General features: G+C 37.0%; 1 protein-coding gene across 11 annotated transcripts in view; it reads left to right on the plus strand.

Annotated features, from left to right (window-relative positions):
* The window catches only part of NOL4 (nucleolar protein 4), a 401,358-nt gene that overhangs the window by 182,801 nt on the left and 204,116 nt on the right, over positions 1-14,441 (plus strand). For 2 of the 11 annotated variants that reach the window (XM_032602671.1, XM_032602672.1), the window contains exon 1: positions 2,625-2,798. The exons of the other annotated variants lie outside the window; for them this stretch is intronic. The gene's annotated coding sequence lies outside the window, so the exon portion shown is untranslated. Of the gene's footprint in view, positions 1-2,624; positions 2,799-14,441 lie in introns of those variants that run through there. 11 annotated transcript variants of the gene reach the window in all.

The raw sequence follows: 14,441 nt of genomic DNA on the forward strand, positions 1-14,441 counted from the left end.
CCATAAAAATGATATGAAAAATATTTTTGTACATTGGGTACATATCCTATCACAGATATTACATTAGGAACAGGGGGACAAAGATGAGTAATATTTAGTCTCTCGCTTCCAAATCCTAAATATTACCTAACATTTAAGTAGCATTTTCTCTTGCTGGGCATTCTCATGAGAAATTTATGTATACTTATTCCTTGAATTTTTATAAGAATTCCATGATATAAGTACTATTATGCTATTGTTTTCCACATTTTGAAAGGAGGAAACTGAGGCACAGATAGATTAGTCATATAGTTTGTCATTGGAGTCTTTGCTCACTGTCCAGCCAAAGTCTAGAGGCTGTATCTAAGCCTTTCTACAAAAGGGGGCTGCTTAGAAAAAATGGATTTTGACCCACTCTTTGCCCCCCTTCCATGGGCTCTAGTGTCTTAGCCTCTTTCCTCAGAACTGCTTTGGTGTCCATCTTCAAGATGAGTTTTCAGAAAAATGCTCTCTCCCCTACTCTTTCTACCAGCTTTCCCTAAGATAAACATTGTTATAGTTTAACAGATATACTGATATTATGTTGAAAAACAGGGGCTCAAAAAATAATACAGTGGAGAAAATGATAAACTTCTAACAGCTGTGGTTGCTGGCATTCATATAAGCTTGGTTGGTTATAACTCGCAAAATTCAAATCTAAGTTGTGACACTTTCAGCATGACCTACTTTAAAAAACTTTTAAAAAATAAATAATATTGTCTTTTGGGGGCAGGGCAGCTGGAAAATACACAGCATGATTGATTTCCAGGTAGTTAGTCGTAAAGGAATAGCAGATGGTAAACATTAGCTATTAGAGCAGGAAATTATTTCTTCACCATATTTTTTTGAGCTAAGAGATTCTTTAGGAATAAGTAATTCTGGTTGGTTGATTTTGAAAGTAAACCATATGTTGTTTACATGCTTTGGCATTTATCCAGTTTCCCTGAAGATGAGAGTGAAAATGAAAAAAAAAAAACCAGCCTCTTACTAATTAGATAATAATGAACATAATGAAAACAGGTGCCATAAGTTTTTGAATTATGAGAATGTATTTTCAGAACAAGCTCTGGGGGTAGGATCCTGGGGGGGAAGAGTTCTGCATACACCTATGAGGTGAGTACATATGTGTCCTGGAGATATATCCCAAGGTACACATTAAACAAATTTAACTGTTATTTCTTACTATGTTAGAAGTCAAAACCACAAATCAAAATGAGTTTTCAAATGCCCTGTTCATTTGATATGAATTACTAAATGTAAATATCTTTGTTATTTGCAATATTGATGTTCTTGTTAATATCTTAAAGCATTTCATACATATTTGGGTGATAAACAAGAAATAACTAAAGACAGCCTGATGATTTTCCTAGAAAACCAGTAGGACATTGAATGTTTTGAACCTGTAGATTCCCTCACCTCTGAGTGACAGCAACATCCCTGGGTCCTGTTTCCCTTCTTTACTGGAAAGAGTAGATGTAGATGATGCAGGTTCTATTGCTTCAGCCACAAAGGCGAGTAATCACAGCTCCCTGTGGGGGAAGGGTGTTGCTTAGTAAGAGCTGCTCCTGACATAAAGGACTGAGAAATGGAAAGGATAATGGGGAAATCAAGGAGTAAAAAAGACAGTGTGGATGACTCCCTGGGTGAAATCCTCATTCACGGTGGTAGTAAACTGAACCTTGGCTGCAGAGGGGAAAACTGGCCCTGTGTCCTTTCCCTTCCAGTGAAGGAAATGGATGTGTTTGAATGCACAGGAATGTTTCTGAAGAAAAATGAATATTCAAAATAGGACACAATTAGGGCAGTTCAAATGCATTAATGACTATTTAAAATATTTAATAATGTATATGTTTATTATTTTCCAAAAATATAACTGCTGTTTGAAAATGATATATAAATCTGCCCTCATACAGTATGACCTGATACTAGATCTCTTCTGCTGTTGCAAAGACACTTAAATTCCACTGATGATTATTTTTCTAAATGATTAATGCTTATTGCGATTATTCTGTGGCTAATATATGTATGCAAAATGTAGCTGCAAGGATTTGCTTATGTTAGCATATACCCTCCCCCACCCTGAAACCTCCAGGCTCCAGACGTTTATGCTGGAGAGAGAAAATGAATATGTGTGTGTGTGTGTGTATGTATCTACCCTTCAAGTTGATACAATGGTGATGATATACAAACAACAAAAAAAGATAAAGCCTTCCCCTTCATAATGCCATTCGCAACATACTAATATCATTTTAGAAAAACTTAGAGTAAGGAGGATGATTTAAATTTAAGAGAGGGCAGTGTTTTAAAAGAGCTATACAGAGCATTTAAAATTGGAAATTTAATATAACCAAGAATGGCACTTTTATTAAAGAATGCTGTGACCTTCCAGCCATGCTCTTAACCAGTGATCACCCCGTAGCAAAATGCATAGATAATCAGCAACCTAGCCTGTCAGTAAACTTGTTGGGGGATTAAATCCTAAAGGAAGGAGCCCATAGCCCTGGAGGAAAACTGAGTGAATGTTTCCCTGAGTCTTTGAAGGCTCATCTCCGTAGTCCCACTGCTAGAATGTGCTCTGTTGTCATAGCAACACCATCTCTTGCTTCATACAGGAAAGATTAGCTCTTACTGTGCAGAGGAGAGAATTTAGGGGAAGTCAGACTAATCCCTGGGTGCACTTGGAGAGAAAGGTTGGACCTCGCCTGAGGGATGCTGTCTCTGCCATGATAGAATTGGTCTGCCACAGACACTGGTATTTAAGTTGAAGAGCAGAATTCACAGTAAGTGTCAGCTCCTCCAGAGTAGAATATTGATGAATGAGGTTTGTCTAAGTCTTGTTGAAGACTGTCCCATGCAGCAGTAGAAGGACAGCAGGAGACTCTGATGAGACTGCCAATGTTTTCTTAGTTTAGATGGTATTTAAAGGGTTGACCACATCAGGAATTGAGGAAAAATTTTAAATACTTTTGAAATGTCCATGTAAAATCCTGGGAGCAAGTCAAAATTAGATAGGAAAACAATATATATATATATACATATATATATGTATGTATTATATGCTTTGGGCACTTAATTTATTTACCCTAGGTTTTTGTGCATTTAACTTTAAAATTTCATTGACAGAAAGAAAAAGAAACTCATGAAAAAACCTATATGTCTGAGCAGGTGTGTTTCTTCAACACTCAAAGTGATGAGAATTCATTTTAGGATTGTAAATGTTCTTTTTCTGTTATGCATACATTTTTTGAAAATATTTTTAGAAGCATACAAGTGGTAGAGTTCTTTTAAGGTAGTTATAAAATTATAAAAAGGTATTCATTGGGTAAGATTAATTTATTTAAGATTAATTTATTTAGCTCTTCTATTTGAGCTGCTACTTCAACTTCTCAGCATAAAGCATGTGCGATGTGTAAATCTTTCAGGATTTTCTGTTGCTTGCCTCAAATGGATTTTGTTCTGGGGGGCTGTCTATATGGATTTATTTAGATTTTCTTCCCCCTTGGTTGAATTTGTACATTTTTTATGCAGTTAGTAAGGATTGAATGTATTCTAGCTAAAGTGCTGGGAAACCTTGTTATGGATTTGAAATGGTTGATTTTGATAGCTATTGTGGAAATGCCCAGTCTTTCAAAAACTTAATTACTTCAAAGTACACTTTAATCCACATCCAAAAATTAAAATATTCTTTTCCAAAAATATATAGATTTTACATATGATATTACTAATATGTAAACTGAGTGCTTTTGACTATCAGTGTATATTACCCTGAAAGTATATATGTTTTTTCATTTAAAACATTCATGGTAAAGGCTGTATCATGCCGTGTTCATCATGTTTTTCAGATGTTTTGATTGTGACCATATATGTACAGTGTGTATTTAGAAAGTGAGTTTTGTTTCCCATGGACCAAATCCTAGGCTACTAACGTACTAGCACACAACTACCATCACAGTCTATGCTAAATATAGCCATTATCATAAAAAATATTTAATTGCCATTTGATATGTGCTGCTTTATCAGAATGAATGAGATTTAGGTGTTGCTGGAAAAGCAGAGCACATCACACATATACTGCTTTTCTCTTAAACTTAATGCTAGAATAGACTACATGTCTTAGCTTTAAAGGAACAATTATATTAAAAGGCTACCTAAAATTATTCTCATCATATGTCAGGAAAAACACACAAAACCATAAGGGCGGTACTTGGCTTAATAGCATTCAACTTGTAACCGTGCAGAAGCCTGGTGCTCTCAAGAAAATGGAGACAAAGCAGGAAGTCAGGAACCCCTTTCATTAAAAGATTGCAAATTATTCCAACAACCTCTTTTCTATGATTTCTATCGCTAGTTCAGGGTAGGACCCTTAAAAATCACAGACAGGAAAAGCAAATTTGCTGTTCTCCCCCCAACCCCCATCCTCAACACCCAGCCCTGCAGAAAGCAAACTAGAGGTACTTATCTCTCTTCCTAGACTTTGGGCAAAAGTGAGCAAACCAATGAATGACCTTATGCTAAAAAGGGAGAAACTTCAGGTCTACTATATGATGCTAAGCTCAGAATGCAGAACAGTACTGGGAAAGAAGAAGGATGGCTAATAAAAAATGGGCACCATTTACTGAGATAACAGAATGAAATGTACAAATATATAATTGAATAATAATTGAAAAGTCAGTCAAGGATTTAGTCCATTCACAACCTTAACCAATGTTTTTTGAGAGGTATTCTTAACCAGTGTAAAGAAAAACCCTCAAAACTTGTTATATCACTTAGAATTTTCCATTTCCTGTGTTCTGGGGTGGTGGTTATTATCATCATCATCATCATCATTATTTTAGAAATACAGTAGTGATTGAACTGGACCCAGATGCTGTAGGTTGAAGACTAGTGGGAATTTGTCACATCCCTGAGGCAGGGTTTGCTTTGGGCTCCTAGTCTGTCAAGGTCTTGCTTGGAGAGGGAACAGGTCATCCTCCAAAGCCTAATTATTCCTTGAAAGGTACTGCTTCAGGAGTTTTTGAAAGAGCGAGTTGCTCCATTCTTGAACAGGAGTCAGAGGTTTGAAATGTCATTTGGAAAGTCCAAAAGTCAGTTTTAAGGATAAAAATCCTCAGGCTGTAAAGGTCTTCTGAAAGCTCTGGGGTTAGTAGCAGATCTAGAAATGGTCTGAGCTTTTGCATGGGGAACCATAATACAAAAAGAGAAAGAGGAAACAATGACACAGGAAAAATTACAACATAAACTTATGCTGGAGAACTCAACAAACAAACCCACGTGGGAGGCATTAATACATGATTTCCTAATGGTCAGTTACTATGTAAACTGAGGATAGGTTCCAAAACTACCCAGTATGGTTGATGATTGGCATGTGTATTATAGTAAATATTAAAAATAAAAATCTTGGGCTTCCCTGGTGGCGCAGTGGTTGGTAGTCCGCCTGCCGATGCAGGGGACACGGGTTCGTGCCCCGGTCCGGGAAGATCCCACATGCCATGGAGCCGCTGGGCCCCTGAGCCATGGACGCTGAGGCTGTGCATCCGGGGCCTGTGCTCCGCAACGGGAGAGGCCACAGCAGTGAGAGACCCGCGTACAGCAAAAAAAAATAAAAATAAAAATCTTCATCACAAAGGGTAATACTGTGATATGAACACTTTTTGTATTTGCTTTTAAAAATCAAACTAAGGTTCAATTTAACTATTTATGTAAGATTTGATTCTGTGAGACATTGTCGGTTGGAAGGCCACTTGAGAACTGTGATTTAGCAATGATGCCTCTTCTCTTTTTAAAATTTTGGGACTTAATGTTGATGTAAAAATCTTCTCTTCAAATTTTACTTTAATTCTTTAAGTTTTACTTTGTATGTCTCAGGACAAATATGTAAGACGCTAAATTTCTGTTTTCTTAGGGTTGCATGTAAGCAAATGGGTGGCATGGTGCATAGTGTATGGGGAAGGTGGCTGTGGCAGTTGTTGAAATCCAGTTGTAGAAAGACCAGAACATCAGTCTGGGCTTTGTGCTTTTGATGATACATATTTTTGAGGGCAGTTGGGGACCAATGAGCGTTTGTGAACCAAGAGTGAAAAATAGGAGCCGTTCTCGGTGAAGATGCATCCTACACATGTGGGGTAGGATGAATAGATGGTCTGAGTGATAGTTAGAGAAATGAATAGGATGGAGAGCCTAAGCTAGCATAGAAACACTGACAATTAAACATAGGGAAGAGATGAAAAAGAAATTATACACATGTGGTCTATGGACCTTCATGTGTGAATTTATACAACCAAGGTTTATCTGACCTCTGACAAGTGACAGGCGACCAGACAGATGGTAAGAATTATAGAGCAAAATGCTAAAGTTCAGGCATTCATCAAAACAGTCTGGTGAGAATGACTGTAAGATAGAAAATCAAAATATCTGTGGGAAGGGGTGTAATAAAACAAGCAGAAGATAGACTTGGCCAATGATTGGATAGCATTAAAGAACCTTCAAACCTGAAACCCATGGGTGCTATTACTAGACAGAGGGAAAGTCAGTAGGAGGAGGGGGTTTGGGAGGAGAGTGGCGATGGTAATTGAGGGAGCTGTGAGTTTGATTTTGGACATCTTGTTTGATAGATAAGCCTTAAAAACAAATACTGCATTTAATTATAGTAGTTATCTTGCTTTTTTATAAATTTATTTATTGTATTTATTAGTTTTTTGGCTGCATTGGGTGTTCATTGCTGTGTGCGGGCTTTCTCTAGTTGTGGCGAGCAGGGGCTGCTCTTTGTTGCGGTGCGCGGGCTTCTCTTTATGGTGGCTTCTCTTGTTGCAGAGCATGGGCTGTAGGTGCGCGGGCTGCAGTAGTTGTGGCACACGGGCTTAGTTGCTCTGTGGCATGTGGGATCTTCCAGGACCAGGGCTCGAACCTATGTTCCCTGCGTTGGCAGGCGGATTCTTAACCACTGCGCCACCAGGGAAGTCCCTATAGTAGTTATCTTACTCATAATGTAGTTTATTTTAGAAGGTCACATTACTACATGAAACTTCCTAGCATCTTAGCATTTATTTTACTACTTTCTGTATTTTGTTTCCTCTGTAATATTTGTATATAACAATTAGAATATGTGAGAACTTGACATGTATTTTCCTTTTGAAGTACAACTTTTTTAGTGTGATCAAAAAGAAGTTTAACTTTCATTACTGGAGTCTGATAATTCTAAAATTTAATAGTTTTTAACTAGGGAACTTCTGTACTCTGCTCTTGGCATTAATATATGATAAAAATAAATTCAGTACAAAGGAAAAAAGTATATATTTAGCTGAATTTATGAGAAAACCACTTTTGTAGCTTACCCGATTAGCTAGGGACAGAAGTATTTTGTATTGCCTTTTTTATCTGGAAAACTGGCAGAATTTTCTATTACTGTCATCCTGAAATGATAATAATTGTAATGATTACGATAGCAGCCTCAGCAATGAACATTTTTTGTACTTTATGTTTATAATTGTTGGGGAAATAAAACCAATCCTGCCCCCTAAAAGACCCCTCTATACCTATATAGAAGCAAGAGAGAAAAGAGTTTATTACAGAGTAAGGATGTAAGGTGACATGAAAACGACTACAGAGTCTGAACAATTTCACACATATTTATACAGTAATGTAGAATAAAAAACAATTCCAACTTCTTTATCTCTTTGAGAGATAAACAGATTCATCTGTGATGTCTCCTGTTCGTCTTGTGAAAGAAAGCCCTGAGCTAATTCTGGAGGCATGCATTTACAGTTTGAAGGGTCAGAAGTCCCAGTCTTACATGGAAAAATCAACAGGTTTGTCCTCTTATCACACCTATATATTTTCCAAAGATGCCCTGAGGAGGGGATGGTGGGGAGGCAGCCACCTCTCTCCTCAAAGAAAATTAATTCTTTTATCCTTATAGAGTGTACCTTTTTGCACACATTATGGCATTTAATTATCAAATACTGCCAGACACATATAATTTCTGTTATGTCTCAGTTTTCTGAATGAGGAATGTTAAGCTTAGAGAGGTCAAGAAATATTTTTAAAGTTGTATAACTAATAGCATAGGATTATTCCAGTTCACTCTTTCGGGCCTCTCACTGCTGTGGCCTCTCCCGTTGCGGAGCACAGGCCCCGGATGCACAGCCTCAGCGTCCATGGCTCACGGGCCCAGCCACTCCGCGGCATGTGGGATCTTCCCGGACCGGGGCACGAACCCGTGTCCCCTGCATCGGCAGGCGGACTCTCAACCACTGTGCCACCAGGGAAGCCCCAGTTCACTCTTTATCTCACATTCTTATTTCTAAGATGAATCATTATAGAAACTCGTTTTTGGATGCTCCATGGAGAAGTAATGATGAGGAAACAATTATTTTTATTGTCTTGTCTTGGGTTTCTATGTACACATAAGCCTTGTGTTATAAGTAAGCAGGCTATTGGACACAGTCTGGTCCAATTGTTATGTATAGTAACTACATCATGGAATTATTTTGGGAATTAAAGGAGATAACTAATGTAAAGACACTTGCACCACACTTGGTGTTTAATAAATGATAGTAGTCACTTAAGATTACGGAAACTTATTCTATTCCAGGAAAAGGAAAATGATGAAGACAATTAGAGGGGTTTTTTTTTGTGGGGGGAGGGGGGTGAAAATCATTTATTAACAATTACATGAAGTAGGTTATTAATTAAATTGTCTAATATTTTGACAATTGGGGGTTTTAATGGAAAGAATGCTGTCATGAGATTCAAAAGATTATTCATCCATCCATTCATTGATTCATTCATTCAATGAGCATTTAAAACCATCACTCTGGACGTCCTTCTGCTTGGGCACACTTCAGGAAAACGAAGATAACCAGAGGCTGTGTCTCCCCTCAAATATGATACCAAACTCTTTCTTGATATAGATCAGACTGGGGCTAGATGCTCTGCAAACATTAACTTCTTTAATCGTATCAGTTTTCATGTAATGTAAATACTATACCTGTCCCTGTCATCCCTATGAGAAAACTAAGGCTCAGAGATTATGTCCAAACCACCCAACTTGTAAGTGACACACCTGCATTTGAACTTATGTTTTTCTGGCTGCAAAACTCATTCTCTTAACCGCAGTATTATTCCACCTATTGCCCAACTGTGGAAAGTACTATGATGAAGGTTAGTGCCATACAAGTGCTAACAGAAAGGAGTATGTGACAAGGTAGGGGTGGCCATCTAGGAAGGCCTTAGCAGATACACTTTTTCTTTAGCAGATAGAATTTTTCTCTATAATAAGTATTTCAAGGAATGGTTTGGGGAATTAAAGGAGATTAACTAATACACAGAAACTTGCCCTATATTAGGTGCTTAATATATATGATAGCAATCACTCACAATCCCTCATCCACCAATTTAAGTCTCAATACCGCTCTGGATTTTCTTTCCTTTTCTTTCTTATTCTTACTTCTTTGATTGTTTCATAAACAGTCCGTGAATATACATGCTACCTCTCCTTTCACTTTACCTACAACTTTGGGAGATTTCTAATCAAAGATCCGTAGACAGTTTTTCCAACATCTGATCTTCAATGTGAATACACTGGGGTTCATAACAATTGGGATAGGAAATGGTGGAGATATTCCTTTAAGCTTTAGAAAACACGATCATGTTTTCTGGCACAATTTTCTTTTTTAAACTTACAGAGAGAAAGGGGCTTGGTGGGAGGGAGGTCTTGAGAGCTTTTCATTTTTAAAAGTGAGGGTACCATTGGTAGCTAGGGAACTTGCTTCTTTCTCTACGCAGACTTCATTCATAGGTTTCCCTGAATGTGTTGTAGAGAAGAGTAAGTAAATTAGAGCCAGAGAAAAGAAAGGGTAGAGTTTATAATCAGGTCTACAGAGGAGTCTGTGGGTCAATATCTGAGTCAAAACATCAAACTATACTAAAGATATTCAAACTTTGTGACCTGTAGAAAAAGGTTTTCACTGTTTGGTCCTGAATGCATGTCTATATATAATTTTATCCTGCAGCCTGATTCTGTACTTTTAAATTGCATGCAAAACTTACTGCAACAAAGCCTCTTTGTTTCAAAGCCTTTTTGAAAACTATTGCTTTATCTATGACAGAATCACTGATATCTCATACCTCTTAGTAAGAGCTAACTATAGGATTGTAAAGTTTAGCCTTGTATAATAAATATTAAGGACAGCAATCCACATTTTACTATAGCTAATATAATGATTTGTGGAACAAACCTGAGGTAGATTTTGAAAGGAGAATAAGAAATTAACTTTGATTGATGCTATCAATGTCTTCCAACCTTGTCTAATAACAGTCACTCCTATTAGTTAAAAAAATAAGAAAAAGAATGAAAAATTACATATAATGCTTTTCTAATAGCTGGAAAGAAGTTTTCAAAATTTAGAAAATCCCAGAAGCCATGACTTTATTAGAGGATGCTACACCTGTATATCCTCTCTCTAGAAATTGCTTTAAGCAAGTAGGAAATTTAAAGGTGATGACTAATTTTTTTTTTTTTTACTGTAGCTAATAAGGTCCCAAGGGATGACTATTACCCATACCAGGAAGGAGACATGTGCTTCTCTTACCACCTGCAAAATAGAGAATATCAGGAATCTTCTTTGCCTTTAGTTTTTCTCTGTCATTCTTCGCAGTGGAGAGTGGGGAAAAAAGGCTCAAAAATGCGATTTTTTTTCCTGTTTATTTTTTATTACAAATCCTCACGATATCTTTCCCAAGTTCTTCTCTTAAGGTTTCCTTAGAGCTTAGAATTTTAACCTGTTTATTTAGCATTGTTTCTTCTTGACCCCAAGACTTAGTTTTCTTAGTGAACCATCCTCTCTTAAAATTTATATGATAGTTTTCAACTATGATATAGTTGAAACTATTTCAAGAGAAATAGCAGTGATGGGACTCACATGATATTATTAGTAACTCTTTTATTTTAAATATATTTTAAGTATTTGAGTTTTGGGGAATTATCAGTGAGAAGCAAATTATGCATTACTGGACGTGTGATAGAAAATTAGATGTGTAATCTGGCAAATATTTTCATTATGCTTTCTCCATCCGAGAATAGTTTTGGTTATCCGATGAAATTATCCACAGTGCATTACATGATCCTTGCAAACTCAACATGGTCTCTGCACCCACATCTAACCTTTTAGAAACTAAATGGATCCCTTACTGATTTAACAATAAGAGAGGGGAAATTCAGTAGATAGTTAAAATATAAAATATACTTCTGACCAAACTTACACGAACAATTTTGGTAGAGAATTCTGGGTTGTGTCACTGTTACTGGTGCATGTCAGATATATTTTTTGTTGCTTATCCACTCCATGTTACCTAAGTTAGAAAGAAAAGGGGATTCCATTAAATGATACAATATACTCTTTTTTCTTTTAACAATATACTCATTTTTTATTGCCTGGCAGCATAGAGAAGTGGGAGCCATACAGACTTTGGCATTGCATAGATTTCCCTTGGAATCTCAGCCCTGTACCTCCACTGTAGTTTCCTCATCTGTCTACTGAAGGGAGAACCTGACTTGCATGTTGTTTTATTTCAAAGTTCAATGGATAGAGTAACAGAAGATTTTAATAAAATATTACACATTTGTTTTAAAATACGTATTCACGAATAAAACATTTAGACTTTCTAGAATCACTTGTATTACCAATGTATTATTAATAAATTATGTATTCATTTAAATATATATTCATGAGAGAAATTTCCAAAAATACAAAAATTATAAAGAAAAAGGAAGAGTCCTGCTATTTTCTACTCTCAACCCCCTGTACTCCTAATGGATAATTTTTGTTAACAGTTTGTTATGTACTTTTCCAGCAAGATAGATAGATGAATGATAGATTGTAGATATATCCCTTTTTTAAAAAATGGTAACTAAGATTTTGAATGTAGGTGTTTTTCATTTTTATCATTATTTTGAATTAGTAGTTGTAAAGAACATTTTGCCAGTGATTTGCTGAAGTTGTCATTGTTTTCATATTGTTTTTATACGAGTTGTTGTATGCCAGCTTTTACTACCAAAGACCTAACAATTTACAGATCAGAGCAGAGTGGGATAGGATTGACCACACACGTCTTTTGGAAACCGTTGATTAGTTGTGGCAGAGTCTCTGCTGGAATGACAATGAAATACTCATTTTAACGTTACAGATACTGAAAGGCAGGCTAAGCCAAATTAAAGACTAGCTCTTAAAATATTGGTCTGCAAATGTCTACAGAGCTGAAATATGTAAATTAGAGATTCACTGGAGTCTGCTAGCCAAAAGTGAAAACGAAAGTGCATACAGCTCACTAATTAATGCCACATGTCCAGTTCGATGGCAGAAAAAAGGAGCCACCCAGGCCTATCAGAGAAAACAGTGGCCTGGGGGTCAAGAGAGCTGAGTCCCCAACAGTAAACAAGCCTGTCCTTTGTCATCAATGTAACCATTTAAAATAGGGGTCATAGTTACCACCGTGTTTTCTTCCCAGAATTGTGGTGGCAATAAAATGAGGAAAATAAATAGATCAAATTCCTCAGAAACCATGATAATCCTATAATTTATTGCTAAACTGCTAATGTTCAGATACCTATAATGTTTATATATTTTACTAAATTTTAATGAGTTTCTATCAGGTCAGGCTCTTCGAGGAGCCATTAGTGGACCAGTGTTGGTCTGCAAACTGTTACTGGTCCATGGCGAGTAATGGATTTGGAACAGAGCAATTGTATGTCTGTGGAATTTAATCACAAAGAAATGGGTTTGTATTTTCTACGTTTCTAGTTTTTTAATTTAACAAATTATTTGTTCATGAGAGACTGGAAATAAAAGGATCCAATTCTTTATCACAGAGAAGCATAGTAGTCGGGAGCTGTGGTAGATAACAACAGAGAGTGAAAATGACCGAGTCCCTGCTCTCTCAGAGCTTGGGCTCCTGGGGGAGAACCACATATTAATCAGATAACTCTACGTGATTGTTATTTGTACGCAACCACTCTCCTCCTCTCTTCTCCCCTCCTCTTTATCTCCCCGCCCTCCCCTCTCCTGCCTTCCCCTCCCTGCCCCTTCTACACCCATTCATCTCTCCTCTCCTCCCTCCCCTCCCCTGCCATGACTTGCTCTCCCTACTGTCCCCCTTCATCTTTCATTTGTTTTTCACTTTCTCTGATTCTTATATCTGAGAAACTTTATTCAGTAGAATCAATTAGTGTCTTATTATCAATCATAGTCAGCAAAACCAGAACTATTTCAATATCCTGATTTTTGAAGAGTATTATATCCTCTTTCTGATTACCAAGGAACATGTGCCTACCTCCCTTTATTTCTTCCTCCTTTCCTTCCTTCCTTTCATCCATCTACTGGGCGATTTATTTAGAACTTGTTGAGCCACTGCTATGCGGCAAGCATTGTGCCTTGCATCCCACTATAGTCTTACCTCCTATTCCCTCTTCCCACCCCTAAAAGGAAAAATAAGCAAAAGTAATAAGAGAATTGAAATTCAGGATTCTGTAGATATTTAACCTGGGCATGAACTGTCTTAATAACAGTTGTAAATAATAGCTGAAGTGATATGCATGTTGAATAAATGTAAAATGTTGTCCTGGTTTAATTCATTAATTTATTTTACGTTGTTATGTCACTATATTTACTATTACAGATTGGTTATTATACCTTGATGCCTGTAAGAAAAAGGTATATTTTTGGGGAAAAAAATGTTTAAATAGAGTAAAATAAAAAAATCTATGTCTTGTTTTATTTGGTCCAAAAAGTAAAGCTCAATTCATATCTACAAAGCACTCAAGCATTTTGTTGGAAAAATTGAGAGATAGAGGATAGTATCCTTTAAACAGAAAGTGTTTCTCTGCCTTCAGAGACAATTGTGTCTAGCATGGTTTCTTTTTTTTTTTTTTTAATATTTATTTATTTAGGCTATGAAGTGTCTTAGTTGCAGCATGTGGGATCTTTAGTTGCAGCATGTGGGCTTCTTAGTTGTGGCATGCATGCGGGATCTAGTTCCCCGACTAGGGATCGAACCCAGGCCCCCTACATTGGGAGCACGGAGTCTTACCCACTGGACCACAAGGTAAATCCCAGCATGGTTTCTTTTCATGGCTGGGGTTTGCAGCATCACCAGAAGAATTTGGTGACACGAGATCATCTCCTGGAGAGGTATGGGGTGGAAAGGAAAAGACAAGGGCCGTGGAGTCAGCTGCCCCGAGTGTGAATCAGGCCTTGGCACCTATGGGACCTTGAGGAAGTCATTTAATCAAGATCCCAGAATATGCCCCTGTGACATTAGATTACCTGGGCCTGCTTTGAGGAATAGATATAACAGAGTAAGTACCCAGCACATAATTTTTAATTATTTTTCGTGGTACATAGAAGGCACTAATTAAACAGTAAATATAT

The sequence above is a fragment of the Phocoena sinus genome, chromosome 14 (assembly GCF_008692025.1).
Source record: "Phocoena sinus isolate mPhoSin1 chromosome 14, mPhoSin1.pri, whole genome shotgun sequence".
In the NCBI taxonomy this organism is placed as follows: Eukaryota; Metazoa; Chordata; class Mammalia; order Artiodactyla; family Phocoenidae; genus Phocoena; species Phocoena sinus.